The sequence below is a fragment of the Ambystoma mexicanum genome, chromosome 7p (genome assembly GCF_040938575.1).
Source record: "Ambystoma mexicanum isolate Mex_15411 chromosome 7p, UKY_AmexF1_1, whole genome shotgun sequence".
NCBI lineage: Eukaryota > Metazoa > Chordata > Amphibia > Caudata > Ambystomatidae > Ambystoma > Ambystoma mexicanum.
The window spans coordinates 543,006,901-543,025,483 of NC_090939.1; positions in this window are offsets into that span (position 1 = coordinate 543,006,901).

The window sequence follows — 18,583 nt, forward strand, 5'->3', positions numbered from 1 at the left end:
ACAGGCTGTCCACTATGTGTGGGATAATGTGGGAAACAATCTTCCTGAGTATGCTCAAATCTGAGATGAGATTGCAGAGAACACAGACTGTGTATTCAGGGGTGATTGCATAATACGGCCGAAGTCTCTGAGGAACAAGATTCTCAACCTGGCGCAGGAATCTCATGTATGGACGCTTGAGAGAGAGAGATATCGGTGGCCTGGCATGCTGGAAGACATTGAGAGGTTAGTTAAAAATTGTCAGACCTGCACCATCAGTGACAAATCCAAAAGACTCAATGTGATTCTTTTACAACTGGTACAGATTACGGGCTCGGTTTGGAAGAAACTAGCAATGGATATCATTGGTTATCAATGGATACCACTCTGCCCGACGCATGCTGGATGCCATCATCGGTATCTGGTCTTTCCATCAAAAAGGTTTCCAACTAAACCTTTTCCAATGAAAATTATCCATCTAAAAAATATGCATTGAATGCATATATGGGTGGGGTAAAGGGTTAATTGTCATTGGGGTGTGGTTTTAAGGGTAAAAACAGGGGTTTAGGGAGGGACCCACGAGAGGGAAGGGAACCCCCCCAAAATAAATCCAAAAAAATGCATTCAATGCAAACATTTTCGATGGATTATTTTGGTTGGAAAAGGTTTTGTTGGAAACGTTTTTGATGTAAAGACCATAAACCACCATCATCCATTCTGACCTCCCCCTCTCATCTCTGGTCACCCCACTCTCTTGGTCTAGCCACTCTCTTCTCTCCTCCCATCTGGGACCTCATGGCCTTGTGACAACTCCTCCAAAAGCCCTGCCAACCTCGTTCACGAACATCCATCCGATGAAACAAGTGTCAGCTGCTGCCTTCACTTCCACCTTCATCCCCCCTTGCCCACCCAACTCACACTCTACATCCGACTCTGCTCCTAGCAACCTCTATCTCTCCATTACCACTACCCTTGACGTACTTGCCCCAGTCAAGAGGATCCATCTGAAATCCGCCTCCAAGCGTATCACCTGGTACGACTCCGAACTTGCAGACCTGAAATGTAAGTGCAGGGCTGCAGAACGGAAGTGGCAATCCTCAGATTCACCCTCTGACAAACTGGCCTGCTACCTGCTCCAAAGGCATTACTGACTCTCTATCCATGCCAGAAAAAGGGCCCCCAATCAGGCATGAGTATCTGGCCCATCCAACAACACAGCTGAACTCTTCAAAATCTGCAGGGAACTTGCCAACCTGTCCACAGTATCCTCTGCCCCTATTCCTTCCCAGGCCCTTTGCAATGCACTCGCTACTCACTTCACCACCCAAACCCAGGACATATTTAACAGCCTTGTCATGCACTCTTTCAACCCACCCCCTTTCCTCTCCTAACCACTCACCCTATTTCTTTCTCCTTTTCCTCCTTCGCCTCTGTCTCTACAGACAAAGTCACCCGATTTATCAACTCCATGAAGGTCTCTTCCAAACAGGTTGCCCCTTGCACATACAGAACCATCAAGGACAACATTTCCTCTCTCACCCCTGCTCTCGCTGATCTTTGTAACCACTCCTTTGCTACTGGTTCTTTTCCATCCTCCCTCAAGCAGTGCCTTGTGCACGCTCTCCTTAAAAAACCATCAGCAGACCCTTCCTGCCCAGCCAACTATCACCCCATCTCAATCATCCCTTTCCTGGGGAAATTGCTTGAGAAGCTGGCCCTGCCGCAAGTTAACTCCCACACTGAACTTGTTGGCAGTCTCCATGACCATCAATCTGGATTCCCAGCATCCAGAGGAATGGAAACTGCTGTTCTGGACACCCGTGAAGAACTGCTTGCATCCCTTGATTCCAACTCCACTGCTGTTCTCATCCTCCTGGATCTCTCTTCTGCATTTGAAACAGTGAACCACTTCATCCTCATAAAAAGGCTCCATGACACACTTGGTATCTCTGAGCGGGCACTGGACTGTCTTACCTCCTTCCAAACTGACCACTCTTCCAAAGTCATACTGGGCACCTTCTCCTCCCATACTTCCTTCTCCACCTGTGGCATCTGACAGGGCTCCATTATTTTGCCTTGGCTCTTTAACATCTACCTTACTCTGCTGGCATGCCTCATTTCCTCCTTCTCCCCCAACTTTCAGTGCTATGTTGATGACATACACCTCTTCTTTAAACTTCCTACAGATGACCTTACACCCTCCATCATCCCCAACTGCTTCTCAGCCATCCAAATCTGATGATGTACTTCTAATGATCTCTGCCTCAATGCCAGCAAAACAGAGATCCTCCCTATTGGGACCCCAGCACCCGACTTCTTCCCTTCACTCTGGCCTTCCATGGGCTCTCTCCCTTCTCCCTCTTCATAAACCAGAAATCTTGGAGTCATCTTCAAATCCTCTCTCTCCTTCCTCCCTCATACTCAGGATATTGCCAAGAAGTGCACTTTCACTTTTTCCATCTGAAAGGAATTCTTCCTTTCCTCACCTTCCCCCAGAGACTCAATGTTACCCGGGCTCTGGTTCTTTCTAGGCTTGACTATTGCAATAGCCTCCTCCTTAATCTACCTTCATCCACTCTGCAACCCCTCCAGCTAATCCAGAATAGGGCAGCAGGACTTATCCTTGGCTTCAGGCCCAGAGACCGCATCTTCATCGCTTCTTCACTGGCTCCCGATCGCAGCACGGATTACATTCAAATCCCTCTGCATCATCCACAAGGCTGTCTTGGGCTGGGGACCTCTCTATCTGCAACTCTTTCTGACTAAATATTCCCCCTCTAGACGCCTAAGTTCCTCTGACACCAACTCCTTGTGTGTAAAGTGGTTTGCTAAACAGAGAGCAGGTGGTCGATCGCTTTCCTCAGTGGGCTCCCTTCTTTGGAACAGCGCCCCCTTCCCTCTTCGTCTTGAGCAGGACCTCCATAAATTACGGAAAAGCCTCAAGACCTTCATCTTGACCTCTTCCTTCCCTCCCTCTCTCCCCTGCTAATCGCACAGTAGATTCATTGGCGTGCAGGGCCCTTATGCAACCTCTGAGCTCTGACCTCCCACATCTTATCATCCCTGCTGCTGTTTATCCTCTGCACTTGCCTTAGGCTCACCCTCCACCACTGGGTTGCACTTACCTTTCTTCATAGCACTTCAGCTGTTGCTCTCCATGAGCACCAGAGAACCTATCCCATACACCTCTTCCCTCTGCACTTGCATGTTCTGAACACTCGCATGGCATAGTAGGTTTGTCTCCCCCTCCTCATTGTCTCTTATATTGTTGTATTTAATTATTTTACATTGTTGTAATTTCACTGTCTCTCATCCTCTGTCCCCTCCCTGTTGCCCTGTGGGCCCTTTGAAACAATATTTGCTTCCTGTATAAGCGCCTAACAAGTGAACAATAAATAAATAAATAAATTGGACACTTCGAACTTAAGAGCCCCATAAGGTGTACATCGTAGTACTGGTGGACTACACCTCCAAACCTGCAGACTAGAGTCTAATTCAAGATACTGTGACTGCCAGGAAAATAGTGAATTTCTTAGAGATGGTGTCCAGCAGGGAAGGGGACCCTGAAGAAATAGTTACTGACAATAGGGCACTGTTAATTGCAAAGGAAATGTAGAAGTTCTTGAAGAATCAAGGGACTGAGCACAGACATACTTCACTGTACCATTCCATGGCTAATGGCCTGGTTGAAGGCATGAATGGCAATATGAAAGGCACAATCCAGCAAGCGGTCACAAATTCCCTGCCTTGGAGAGATACTCTCAAAGAGACACTAAACGCATAGAGGATGACCCCCATTCCGCCACCAAGAGTCAGCCTTTTGTCATGATGAAAGGCAGGGTGGCATGCAACTGTTTAAGCCTGTCATGACTGACAACTGACAATCTCAAGAATGTAAACATGGAGGATGTACTCAGACGAGGGAGAGAGAAGCAGATCAGGTATAAAGAGTACTATGAGCACACTACCATTACTCATGAAGCTGAGTTTAAGGAAGGGGATTGGGTTAGTGTCAAAGAACCTGGCAAGGTTCTTAAGGGTCTATCTAAGTTCAAGGACCCGTATTGAATAAAGAGTGTGGGAAAGAAGAGTGTGACTCAGGAAGATGAGAGCAAATGGTCTTTCGATGACATTGTTCATCTACCTGACATCGCAAGAGAGGCCTCCTGCATAGGGTTGCCACTAAAGGTGACTGACACATATTTTCCTGATGGTGGAGGGTACCAGGAGGGATTTGGGTTGCCTACCAGGGGTAGAAGGATCACCCGAACATCAGATATTACTTTGTTTACTATTGAATACACTATTGCATCATTTTCCTGGTTGCAACCATTCCTGTTTTCTCCCTCTTTTGCTTTCCTGTTGTTGCCCTCTTACCAGTGTCCATCCCTCCATTTTCTCTCTTGTTTCCCTTTGTTGTGTTGCAGGGAGAGATGCTATGGTGTGTATCTCCCGTGCCGTTCTCTAACTCCCCATGGTGTGTTTCAGAACAGCATGGGAGAGCAGTTGGAAGAAGCAGTGGAGAGCGCTGGTCTGCTCCCCGGGGGCTTGTGTTCAATAAACCTACCCCTGAACTATCATCTTGCCTCCGTGACACCTGTATAGACCCTATGATGTTATAGAGTATTGCTCATGCAGTGTGGTTCATTCTTGAGATGCGGTCCCTAGAACACAGACTAGTACCAGTACTTCATGGCATGACATATGATGCTTGTTCTCCTGCTCAGTAGGTTCCTGTTGAAAAGCAGCCATCTTGTTACTGAATGCTACTAAATAGAATTTAATTCAGCCGCTTTTGCTTTTCCACTGCTATCTTATTGCAGTATTCTGGTGTTGTAGCGGTACCTTCGTTTTTCCTGCCTGTTATGATTAAAACCTTTGCAGGGTAGGAGTGGTTAGCTTTCGGGGTTTTCGTTGTAGGTCTTGTTTTGCTTTAATCCTGAATCAGCGAATACCATTCATTGCAGGGCAATAGATAACACTGCAGTCTACATTAATCAGTCACCGCCACTCCCCACTCGTGTTGTGCAGCTCAAACCCCTCATTAATGATCCTTTCTTTCAGTCTTTTCGTCTCAGTCAAAAACGTTATCCTTTCAACATTCAAGAGTTGGATTTTTTGCCAGCATTTCCCTGCTACATAATTGTTTCCACCCCTCATTGATGCGTATTGCGTTTTATTGTATTGGTTGGCTATAGTCAAGGAAGAAAATAAGTTAAAGAGAATCAGTGATTTCTCTAAGTGCCATGTAGCATTACACAGAAAAAACACTGTCGCTCCATTCTTCCTTTGAGAAGATTTGCCAATATAGAATCTAATAATTTTGAAAAATTCTTTTGCCTTGTTAAAGAATTGAATGAATTTTAAGGATGTTATTTTGTGAATGTATCATGGATTTTTATGCTATTATGATGTTTTTGATTAATATTAAAATATGAAGTTATAATTGTTTATCTGACTGAGCCTCTTCCCTCTCCACATTTATTTAAATCTATTAGTACTTGAATAGTTTTGGTACTTGCCCATGTGACCTTCGCTCTTGCTTTTTAATGTAATTTGCTCCCCCGGTCCATGGTTCAGGGGATACCCATCATTTTTGTTTATCTATAGTGCATGATGTGTTGCCAATAAAATTAGTTTGACATTTCATGGTGCAAATGTGCAAATCAGGGTTGTATCAGTATATTTTAAACTTCATCCCAATTTTACAAACTGGATGTGCTTTAAATAAAAAGGCCAGATGTAAAGGCATTCCCCATGTTCCTGTTTGAAACAGACACAGGATGGTATGCAATGCGTGAGATGGTCATTTCTGCCCCTTTGATGCATTTTATTTTAAGTGGGACAGCAGCGGTATGAACTTCTGCTGTTCTTGTATGCATATTTCCCAAGCAGGGAATAGAAATGCTTTTTGTTTTTTTTAAACATCACACCAACAGGCCCTTTAAGGGCCCGCCACTGAGAAATGTTCCTAGCACCCATGTTAGGTGATGGGAGCCTATTATAAATTAGTGTCAAGACTGTACACGCGACACTAATGTATGTAGGTGGGCTGCCCAGTGTATCTTTTGCATGGGCGCTCAGTCTCCTGGAATTGTGCAGGTAGTCTTTGTGAAGAATGTGACCTGAAGATTTGGGAAAATCAGGCATTTAAAAAAAAACTATCCTCGTCATTACTGTTAGATAACTAGTGTTCTGAGAATCTTCCCGATTTGTTTATTGTGCAACTAAATGGTTGAAATAATAAATCAATTATGTTTTTGCAATTTATGAACAGCATAAAAGTTGATTTTAACACTGTAATTTAAACAAGCTAATCATATAAGTGATATTTAGCTGCATCTTTTGTTTGAAAATGATCTTTCACTGGAAGCTGTTGGTATCAGCAGCTGAATTGCGCTCCTTTATGGAAGGACTTGCCCACTCTGTGGCCTTGGCAGTGATCTCACCTGTCCCCTTTAATGTGGGGTTCTCCACGGTTTTGCTCCTCCCCCTCATTTAATGTGTACCTTCTGCATTTGGCACTCCGTACTCATGGCCGCAGCTTTTGTTACCATTCCTCTTCTGATCATACAGAGATCTGATTTTGCAGGTGGGCTTCTGGTCATGGATGATTGGAAGGCTCGGCATTGGCTGAATCTGAACTCTGCAAGATGGTAGTTTTGGGGGAGATACTGGTCTCCGGGAACCTAAATTCTGGCCCATAGAGTGGGTCCACATCTGGGCCCAACGTCCTCAGTCCAAAACCTTGTATTCAGTTTTGATCAAGACCACTCTCTTTATCCACATATTGTGATTTTAGTGTTTGAGTGATTCCCATGTGCTGTTGTGCAGGGCTATGTGTTGTTTAGGAATTGCCACATGTTTCTCCAGACTCCTAAACCAATCCCGATTTGGAGGCTGGATTTATCCACGTATTGGGGTTATGTCTATCGGTTGCTTTTGTTGCTCTGATAATCGCTAAAAATGTGTTGTCTTATTGGTACCAGTGCTCAGAGTTACCACAGTGTCTGCACTTGTGTCATAACCACAATATGGAAATTTCCTTTATTTTGGACCCTCCAAATGATTGAAAATATAGCATCTAGTCTGGCCACGTGAGTTCATTATCAAACCTCCTGGAAGTCAGTACTTGCCAAGTGCCACTCACTTGTTTTCCATGAAAGGATCAAATGTAAGTTCCTCTGAATAAGTTCATTGTGCCCTTAAGGGATCGGGGCACCAATTCTCAGGGATAAAGTGTCTTGCTATATTTACACACAACATCTACACTTTTGTAATAAACTATTGCTTGTGACTCTAACATTTTAAAGAACCCGCCTAGGCGGTCACTTCTTCTCTCTTCTTGCCCCCTCCTTGTGGAATAGATTGCCATAACAATTTGGACCTTGAGTTTCTTTCCTTTCATCACTCTTTGAAGACTTTTCTTTTTGCCCACTTAACTTGCTCCTTACTTAACTGGCTAATGCCATGATTCCTGCAAGTAGCCAAGCAGAGTACAAAACGTGACCCTTATCTATCTTCACAGACATAGGGCCTCATTACAAGGTGTGGGGTGCATTCAAAGGCCCCAAACAGAAGTCCTGTTCACATGAACAGCAGGATTTTAAACACTGAAACAAAAATGGCTTGGCCTTTGTTTGTTTTTTTCTCAAGCAAAAATAAAGAGCCATGTGGAAAATGTGCCTACCTGTCATTACCAAAGGTAAAGCAGCATTTTAATTTACAAAAGAAGGAGGGATCAAAGATCCCTTTCACAACAGTATTTTTTAACAGTGTCACAAAAACGGCTTGCATAGGTGTGTGCAAATAAAAGCTGTTTAAATGTGAAAATGTATCACTGCTCACAGAAAAATGTCTGGGGAAAGACTTGATGTGTGGGCTGGCAAAAAGCAATGTATATTATGTTTCACATGCAAAACTCCAGTGACATTTGAAAAGCCACTTTGTTCTCACAGAAGAATGTCAGCCCAAGACAAACCCTTTTGCTGTCTGTGGGACACTTCACAAAGAAATCCCCCTCTGCCAGCCTGGGTGTCACATCTCCCATCTAATTACCAGCTGCAATGAAGTGTACTGCTAAAGGTGTCAACATTCAGTGTTCTCCAGACCTGCTGGCTCTGAAGACATTGACTGCAGAAGTTCCCCTCGGCTGGAACATGACCAATATGTGTGAAAATGGGGGCAACAACTTCAAAGAGCAAGCTTTCAACACAAAGAGGCTGATTAAAAAAAAATGATGGGTGCAGGCTAACCCAGTGAAAACAAATGGCCGGAGGGCAGGAGAAAGGCCATTTGTCCCACGTGAAGATTCACAATTAATTTAAAAGCACTATTATCACTTAGGCCTTTTCAATCTTAAACCGTACTGATTTCATTTATGTACACATTTTTATGTAATTTCCAGGCGATTTTGAAGATATAAAATGTCTCCACCTGCGACTCAGGGAACTGTAATGGCCAGTTAAACTAGGTTTCTGGCTGATCTGAACATGTTCCAAATGTTAGATTTGGCGAGCGGGTGGAGAATAAAATAAGGGATATGTGTAATATCTTACATATTCATAAGTGTTATGCTTTTTATGGCAGAAAGGTGCCACATGGCTGTGCTACATGGTACAGACCTTGTGGGCGGCTTATCTAATTCCCCATCATTAGCTGAATCAGAAAATATGTATATTATGGCAGTTGCTAGTATAATTATGAAGTTGTGAACTAGTTTCTTGCCAAAACGTTGAAAGGAGAACAAATGGCAATTACAAACGTTAATATTAATGTTAAAGGTTATTTGTACCGTGCACTATCACTACATGAGTGGCCCCATGGCGCGCTGAGAAATCTGATAAGGACAGTTTGAAAAAGGGAGGGTGTGCGAGCGGTTAGTAGGGTGAAATGCTAATAGGAAAGTGAGAAATGATGTTATGTTGGCAGCTTCAGTTCGGTTTACACCATTCACTGAGCTTATGTGTGATTTGTGCTGTTGTTCAGGGTTGAGTGTTGTTTGGGAATGTTGTTTGTCTGAAATCCAAAATTCCCCAAATTATTCCAATGTTTCTTTCCGACTTCCCCAATGCAGACCAAATTAGGGGTGCGGGGGGAGTTCTGAAAAACAAACTGCAAAATCACCCTGTGTTATTTTAAACCAAAGGTGTGGGTGAAATGATAATTACCATATGTACTTGTACCAATCTTGAAATCCTACTGATAGCCTTTAAACACGCAGAAAAATCCAAATTAAAATTGCACAACACTACCTGCTTTCACTATTGATCAGTGTAAGTATTTCTTGAAGTGAAATTTGCAGAAAGTGAAGAATTGTGATTGTGTTCTTTTCAACTCGCTTTTGTGATTTATTTGTGCTGGGAGACGTTGATTGTGTTGTGCCACGGATAGAGTGGTGTTTGACATTTTCGTGCTAATTTCTATTACTTTTATTTAAATAAATACCAATATATTTCCTGTTGACCGGTCTGATTCTTGGCACATTGTTAGCTCAGGAGGACGGATCCACAGGGCATGATATGTGTCTGAGATAGGGATGAAGAAAAGAATCTGTTAAACAGTTTTTTGCATCACACCTTAAGTGGGTAAGGAGGAAACTCCTGTGTTGAGGGTGGTTTCACAATAAACGGTTACAGAGGTCACCAGTCCGAGGAAAATCCTGGAAAATAATTGCCCCTAGCAGCAAATAATTGTACTACAATTGCCAGTGATTCTGGCAACCCCATCCCATGGAGTAATACTGGGATAACGGGCGGAGGAAACGGTAAGGCAGTTTCGGCCGTATCCCGCCAGTAATTCCGGCGGGATACAAGCAAAATTGTAATGTAAATGTATTAAAACATTGCCAATAATAATAATGTATTTTATGTAGCGCTTGCTTTCTTAGTCTTGTACTTTCAAAGCACTGTATGAAACAGGTATTTTCATCTACCTCAAAGGAGGCCTTTTTTCAATCTCAAAGGTGCACACCTCTCAATTCACATTGCCACTGCACCACTACTGTTTGTACACTCCATTTTGTTTTATTTACCCCCTATGTTTTCCTCTTTCCCTATAGCATCGCCGTACGTGTCCCTAAAATGTGATGTTTCCATTAGACTTAACTGCATGCGCGCTGCACTACTTTACACCTTTTCACACACTGGCCAAGTTTCCATAGAGAACATTGGTGAGAGGACACTTGGGCTAGAGGGTATTTCCTGTGATGCATCCTTTGTAGTATAGAAAGAAAGAAGATCCTTTACACCTTTCTTGTTTTTCACATTTTAGGGTATTTCCTGTGAAGCAACCTTTGTAGTACAGAAAGAAAGAAGATCCTTTACACCTTTCTTGTTTTTCACATTTTGATTAGCTTTGGAACTATCAGGATGTCAGAACTATTTATGGCACCTGGAGACCTAGTCACAGGTAGCTCGAGAGTGACTGGAGAGTTACTGGTAGCGCACAAGCTACCTATTGTACACCACTAGTTCTGGGACAGCTGCAGGAGGTTTGCTGACCAGTGATGCCCAGTCATTTGGACCCAGGCCAGGAGCTAGGTTTCCTGCAATTTATGATAGATTTACAGGTAATGTCCCTTAATGTTTAATATGCTTTGTGAGTATGCATAGCTTTTAGAGAGAGCAGTTAGTCACTGTCAGAGAAGATTCTAGCCCTAAGACTGGGAATGAGGCGCTTACAGGAAGTAACTTAAGTGTACTGCAAGGCTTCCCTCGCTATTTGCTGTAGCCCTCTCTATGCCCTCACAAGTCAGGCCCCAACAAGGGAGGGTCCCTTTGTTGACAGCACCTGATGCATGTGCTGCGAGGCCATTATTAGCTTGGTAAAATTGAGTCCGGTGTTTCTTTTCCTTGGGAGGGGCCTCCACCAGTGGGGTCGCAAGGAATCAAATTTAGGAGGGGCAAAGAGGGGGACAAACATAAAAGTAGGGGGGCCATAGACAAAAGTGGGAGGGGCGCCCATGAAAGGTAATGTGTGACGTCACAAGCACTCCTGCAGAGAGACTTTTGTGCACACCAACTACCCACACTCCACTGCACCTCCCCTCCCATCAGAATGCAGGCACGGAACCATTCATTGACTAATGGCCCATCATTTTCAGTTTCATGTGCTACATTCTGATGGGAGGGGCTGCAAGCTGCTCTGCACACTATGGGGGTCTCTGGGCAGAAGCCGGGCAGGAACACCTAAGTAGTGGCTCGTGCTCACCAATGCCAGAATGCATACCAAGATCACTGCTGGCTTTGAGACAAAAGGAGGGTGTTTGCCGTGTGATATGCAGACATTTGCCTTACTGAGTGTCCCAAATAACACCACGAACAGAGAACATGGTCACTGCTCGCCTTAGGTAGGGGGAACAGGGGGGGCAGGGATTTCAGAGGGGGGGCACGGGCCCCCCAATGCTCCCCCGTAGTGATGCCACTGGCCTCCACTAAAGAGAGGAGGCAAGCTGGGTTGGAGGATAGGAATGTTGAGAATGAGAAAACGATATGTTCATGGCACACGAGGATTACAAGGTCCATCTACACTCTCAGTTCCATGCTTGCTGAAACCTTCTACATCCCCAGGGTAACCTGGTTTGGCAGGGCTTTAAATGGGCTGGGACTACCCGGGGCTAAGCCTCGGGAGGCTCCAAAAATTCTGTCTCAGATGGGGCCCTGCCGGTGCCCCTTAAATCCCGTGCTAACCCCAACCCACCAGGCTGCAACATAGTGAAGTTTTTTTTTTCTAAATCCTGAAGCTCTTGTGTGTAAGTAATGAGAGCTTCAGGCTTTAGAAAAAAGAAACCTCACCTTTCGTTTGTCGTGCCGTCTCTGCTGCCAACCACCCCTTTAATCAGAGATGCAAGGGTGATGATCCTTGCATCTTTAATGAAAGGGGTGACTGGGAGTGGGTCGGCAACTCAGTCAAAAGGTGAGGCTTTTCTTGTAAACGCCCGAAGCTCTCGTTCGAGAGTTTCAGCATTTACAAAAAAGCCTTACCTTTTGATTGTGTCACTGACCCCCTGTAAAACATCCCTTTTATTAAAGATGCAGGAATCATTACCCTGCACCCCAGGTGACAGGGTGATAAACCCTCCCATCTCTACTGAAAGGGGTGCCTGGCAGGGGCTCACCGCCAGAATTAAAAGCCAAGGCAACACTTACCTGACCAGAATGCTGACAGTTAGGCCACAGGCCTGGCCCTTTTTCAAAATTGAGCCGGGACTCTTACAGGGCGTGGCTTAACAGGCTGCATTCAGGTGAGGGAATTGTTGCCTCTTATTCGAGGCAGTGACCCCTGCCATGCCACGCCCTCTAAGAGCCCCGGCTCGAGTCTGCAGGCCACGTAAGGCACTGTGGTTTGGGTAGAACCTCTTTGCATCCACTGAGAGTACCGTACATGGCCAGAGGCCATCAAAACAGCAGAGGTTTTGCTTTTTATGTTTGATTATATCGAAAGTATCATAGTTAATTCCATGTTGGTGGCAGAAAAGGTCACCCATTTCTGCTTCAAATGCACACACACTACTTATTCTTCCCATATATTTGCCCTTATATGCATGCATTATACCTACAGATTACACTGCTAATAGATATCGATATCAGTGGAACGGGGACATACAGATGGTCTTAGTATATATGGGGAACAACAGGTCTGGGCAGTGGGCTACTGATGTCCCCTGACCTGTGTGTGTGTGTTTGTGGGTGCCCGCATGCTTGTGTGTGTGAGAGAGCTTGCTTGGGTGTGTATTTGCTTCAACTCCCCACCACACAGTTCTTAGTGAACTTCAAAAGAGCTTCGAAATCTATGACATTTGCAGTGCCTTTCTAGCTCATGAACAAAGTCTAATATTTCTTTGTGTTCTACAAACGGTCCTCCGTTGTCATTAGAAAGAGAAGAAGGCATGCTCTGAATAAGGACGCGTCTTGTTAACTGTCACTGGGATTCCGAGGACCCTCTCACCCCCCTTGAGATGTCATGCCTTTATTCTCGAAAGGCCCGTTTCCTTAGATGTATGCATGTGCTTATTGTTCAGCTCTTGCTGCCACTTCTGGGCAGACCCCCGAGCGGGAGGGCGGATAGACTTGAAGGAGACCAGCGAAGCAATGTGATCGGCAACATGTCTGGAGTATAATTGGCTGCAAAGGGGAAAGATCAAATGATTTACCCAAATACTAACGCAAACCGTTAGCGCAGGCAAAACATAAATGGCTGCGGTTTTTAGAAAGTTTCTTTTATTTTTAAATTAGATTTCTGTAATTTGGAAACAAAATATGCGCCAGCGTCAAACATCCTTAAAAGAAAATGTGTGGCTAGTTTGCTGTAAATTAATGAGGGGAGTCTTGTTGACAAAAACGGATGATGTCTCCACAGATCCCTAAAATGGCCTCTCTCAGTGATGTCACCCACTCGCATTGATATGGCATCAGTGGTGATACAGTATATTGCATTATGGCAATTTAGTATTCGAAATCAGCCCTCACCTATTTCCAGTTAATCTCAGGGACTCTTACATGTATTCTCAATGTTGTCACTGGTACTTTCCGGTTTCCCTTTACCTCCAACATTGGGAGACAAGAGATGATGAAATTGCAGGACTTTGATTCTGCGCAGTTCATTAAATACACTGGAAAATGAAGTTTGTGTAATAGTTTGCCCAGGACAGTGTCTCGTGTGTAACTGTACAAACATATGGTATATGCAGTGGCCCAAATGGAGCAGTGGACGACATCATCTGCAAACAAGTATTTAGCATTTTGCTGCATGACACTAGTCATGTTTTCATTTATTTTCTTGCCATTAAAAATGTTTCCTAATTATTTTCCCCAAAATAACTATATGTGACACAGTTTGACATTAAGGTATTGCTATTAAATCAGACATTGTGAATGTGTTTTCTCTCACACCATGCACAGCTTTACTGCCAGTTCAAAAGGATGATAGAGCCTAGGGCAAGTGCTTTTCTGACAGACAGTATGCCACATTCACTTCCTGTAGAACGTAGCTTCCCAGTGTTACATCGTACATCCTGATGAGAAAAACATATCATTTTGTCTGCTGATTGTTTCCACCGATTTAACAAGTGATAAAAAAAAAATACTGTAGCTGTATTTGTTGGATAACGGAAGGCCAGGGTAGATGGTGATATAGTGAGATTGTCTGCAGGTGCAGATCAGGGATAGCGTCTGGGTCAGTGTCTGGGGTTAGCACATTGGTATCTATCTGGTCGCCAGAAGTGGGATTAATGAAGGGCTGGCATCTGCACTCAGTGTTGGCATATGTGGTTATCTTATTGGTATGAGTCGGGTACTGTGTGAAGATTAATCAGAATGCCCTAGTTGTTTGTCTGGGCAAGCTTCTGAAGATTCAGGACTGTTTATTTATTTATATATTTATTCACTGCATTTATTTCAGCACACAAAGCCCTGAGGCATCTAAGCGCTAGTTACAGAAAGCGCGTGTTATATTGGAGAAGTGCAAAAATATGCATAAAGTTACAGACATAAAATGGTGTGTACACAAGCTGAACTGGTAAAGTCTCACCTCATGGTACAGGGGCTACATCAGGCTGCATATGAGACAAATATGTATGATAATACAGATTGGCAAAGCCTCACCTCATAGTACGGGGCTACATCTGGCTGCATGTGAGACAAATTGGCATGCTAACACAGATTGGCAAAGCCTAACCTCATGGTACGGGTGGCTACATCAGGCTGCTTATGAGACAAATAGGTATGATAATACAGATTGGCAAAGCCTCAACTCGTGGTACGGGGCTGCATCAGGCTGCTTATGAGACAAATAGGTATAATAATACAGATTGGCAAAGCCTCACCTCATGAAGTGAGGGTCAACATCAATCAAGCTGCCACACAGTAAGGACTCAGCAGGTGAGGGAATGATAAGCATTGAGCAAAGAGGGAAGGTCCTGCCCACCAGAAGGGTTGTACTGCATGACACTTAGTTAGGGGAGCATACTGGACAGCTACAAAACCTGTGATTGAGTCAACAGCAATGTGCCAGGCAGATAGGGGCGGGAAGAAATGTACAGAATAATTTCAAGGCATGTGCTGTGTGCATCCCCGACATATTATAGCTGTGCACATAAGTTGCACGAGGAGCAGACAAAGTGTGGAAAGAGCCAACATGGAGGAGAGGGGGTATAGCCTTCCTTACCTCAGTGAAAACAAGGTGAAACAGCAAAACGTCACATCAGGAGGATGTGTGAAGTGAGGAAACAGGTTTTGCGGGATCATAGGGTAACGCTGAATCTTCAGAAGCCCTAGACAGGCCCAGACAAGGGAAGATCCTGATCCTTCACTGCGGTCCTTAGCTGTGAGCGGGATTCACCATGGCGGCTCACTGAAAGAGGATGTAGTCATCAGGTGTCCTGGCCAATCGCATGTAGCGGAGGCAGGATTGTAAAACGTGTTGCATGTTTCCAGCTCAGACTGGTTGTGCCAATACTGTTGGTGGTCATGTTGGCCCTGCTGGGATTTCTAGTAACTTACTTGGAAGTCATAGGTTAGTGGTGGATTGGTTGTTTGTGTGGGAGTTGGATGGGAGCTTCTCATATTGGTTGTTTAGGGTGATTATAGAAGAGAGTTGGGAAAGCACAGGGTAGGAGCACTTGTCCCGAGAACATTCAGGAAAAGAAGATGGTCATCTAGCGAGCAGATGTTGATTAGGAAGAGAATTATTAAGTGCAAGAACAATTTCCCCTTACATACAAAACACTTTCTAGTTCAATACTCGATACTGTAGGAATCTCTAGGACTTTCACAGGGCCCACCCCAAGTTTATTATCAATCACCCACCTGTTTCCGTTTGAAATATGTATTATTAGTCAAGTGTGTTTGCAATCTTTTCAAAATCTTCGAAATTAAAATTGAAGCAAGCAGGTCAGTAGAGGAACAAGGGAAGTACAAAATGAAGTCTTTGCTCAGAAACCGTAGAACACTTGAATCTTTCAAATACATCAAGTTGATATTTTTTTCAAAAGCAAATAGCAAATAGATGGGGTAATGGATTCCCATATTCTTCCCAAGATGTTGAAAAACTGTAATAACTTCACTGTCACAAGGAAAATGAAGATATCCTGTTATCCATGTTTCTTTTGAAATGCCAAACATGACCCTTCTCAGTATTCATCAATATATTGAAGAGGGCTTAGTAACTAGAAACCAAGTTTAACATCAGGATGAACATATCAGCATCCGATGAAAAAATATCCTCCACAAGGGCATACAAAAATATGATGGTGTTGGCATCTTAAAGTATGTGGTTTAGCTGGATCAGGATCAAATACATTTGGTTTGTTATTGTAGGCTATTATTTAGAACGCTTCTACAGTTATCTTCTAACTAGGTACAAACTGCATTTTCAAGAAATGAGGTCATTAATGATTTTGTTTAATTGTGTGAAAGCTACATTTCCAAAGGCTGTCATTTAACATGTGCGCCTTTAATAACAGCAAATTTAACAGTCCGAAATACATTTTTGTGAATTTTTCTTTCAATGAATCCTCACTGTTCCTATCAACAATAAAGCTGCCTTAACTGCATCTGTTGCTATTTTTTAATGACTGTATTAAAAGTATTTGAAAAGTGTTCACACATATTTAAAGCACAGGTCTGCAACATTTGTCTCTCCAATACATCTTCCATCAGCCTGAGATAGCTTAATCAATGGTGAGGGTTTATGGGAGCCATAGTCCAAAACATCTGGAGAGCCACAGGTTGCATACCTCTGAGAATATATCTGTTTAGCTATTGTACAATTACCATATTATCTATAGTACACACGTTCTCAGATCTCAACGAACATTCATATGACTCAGCTGTTAAAGGACAGTCAACTGTTCACCAATCACAAATATAGTATTCTGAATAATTGTATCATTGTTTTTTTTTTTAAAAGGATACCAAATTACATTGACATTGTATATGTTCTACTTTCGAGTTTAATGTTGAACAATTCTTGTTGTTCCAAACTTTTGATTGTATAACCGCAAGTTCCATCATCTGTGCTAGATATATTATAATGAGTCTGTCATGATGAATTAAATAATGAGCCATAGCATTCTTGCCTTGTTCCTCCAATAACAGCATGTGTAAATCCCAAACTCCTTAGTGAGTAAGATAAACTAGACAATGAACTGAATTGGTACATATGTCATAGTAACCAGTTTGCCCTCTCACCATTGCAATTTTTCCTAGATGGAAAAAAGCACTGACTGTTACACTGATTTCTTCAAGTAAAGTCAATTCTTCAAAGTAACCATTTTGCAGTTTCTTACACAGAGGTTTACACATAGGCTTCAATAAATTAATCTGAACAAAATCTGGCAGAGGTTTGAATAGAAGGTTATAATGTGCCAAAGCAATAGTTATATGAAACTATACACCTCGAGTATAGAGTGCTTCACTGAACATTTGACGAATGTGGCTGGAATGTACACGTCTTCTTCAGATCAAAGGAAACCCACTTCTCACACTTAGACCAAACAGTTTTGATCATTTGTATAATGGCGAATTTCAGAGCACCTTCATGCAAGTCCATGTCCATAGTCAACATACCTTAATTAGATGAACTATTAACTAATTAAATAGAAGTAACACAACTGAAAAATAATATGCACAGATTAGTTCCAAAATGTATAAATAACAAGTAGTATTTTATTCTGTTTTGCAAACTATGCCTATATATGCCTTTCAAAATAGTTTCAGTAAAATAAATTACACAATAAAGAAAATGTACAAATGCACCAGTAGTGTCTTTTATGGGAATTCTGTTTTCCTTGACTCAAAAAATGTATAATTTTACTTATATTTCAGTATTATCCATGAACATTTAAGTAATTACCAGAATGCAGACCATCTTTAATTTAATTTTGAAAAATACTATTGAAATGTGAACATAAAAAATAGCACCATTCATTAAGATTTTGTTGAGATATTTGTTGATATTTCCCTCTTTTCCCAGTGGCAAATGCTTATCTTGTTGTTCCTGGTATACACTCCAACCCAACAATTCTGGGGCAAAAGACAGGTTATGTGATCAAAACTCACATTTTTAAAATCTAAAATTTCAAAGGCTGTCCCCTTACTTTATACAGGGGACGTAACCAAAATAAGACACAAAAGTTATGATGATTTGTTTACACAATTAGAATTGGCCTATATGGGACACAAACACATACAATCACCCTATTGTCAAATTAATATATTTCTAACATTTCTATTCCTAAACAATATTATGCAACTCCTAAGCAACATTCTTAATTCTATGACAACATTGCTGGATATCGACCAGTGTTTTCAATCTCTCTTCAGTTAATATTTACATAAAACTAGTTTTTGTTGATAAATATCAGATTAAAACTTTGACTTTCTCAAATATGAAGAACAAGTACAGGTATTACATAAATAACATGTATGTGCACATATTTACATAAATTCATACCCCCCACCAGTGTGAATGTGAGTTTGTGAATTTCTAACGTGTGCATGCAATTTGAATGTAGATTTGTGAGTGTCATCTTATTCTGCAAGTTTGGGTCAGAAAAACAGTGCTATTAAGGATCTTGGTACACCGACCAAATGTAGCTATATTA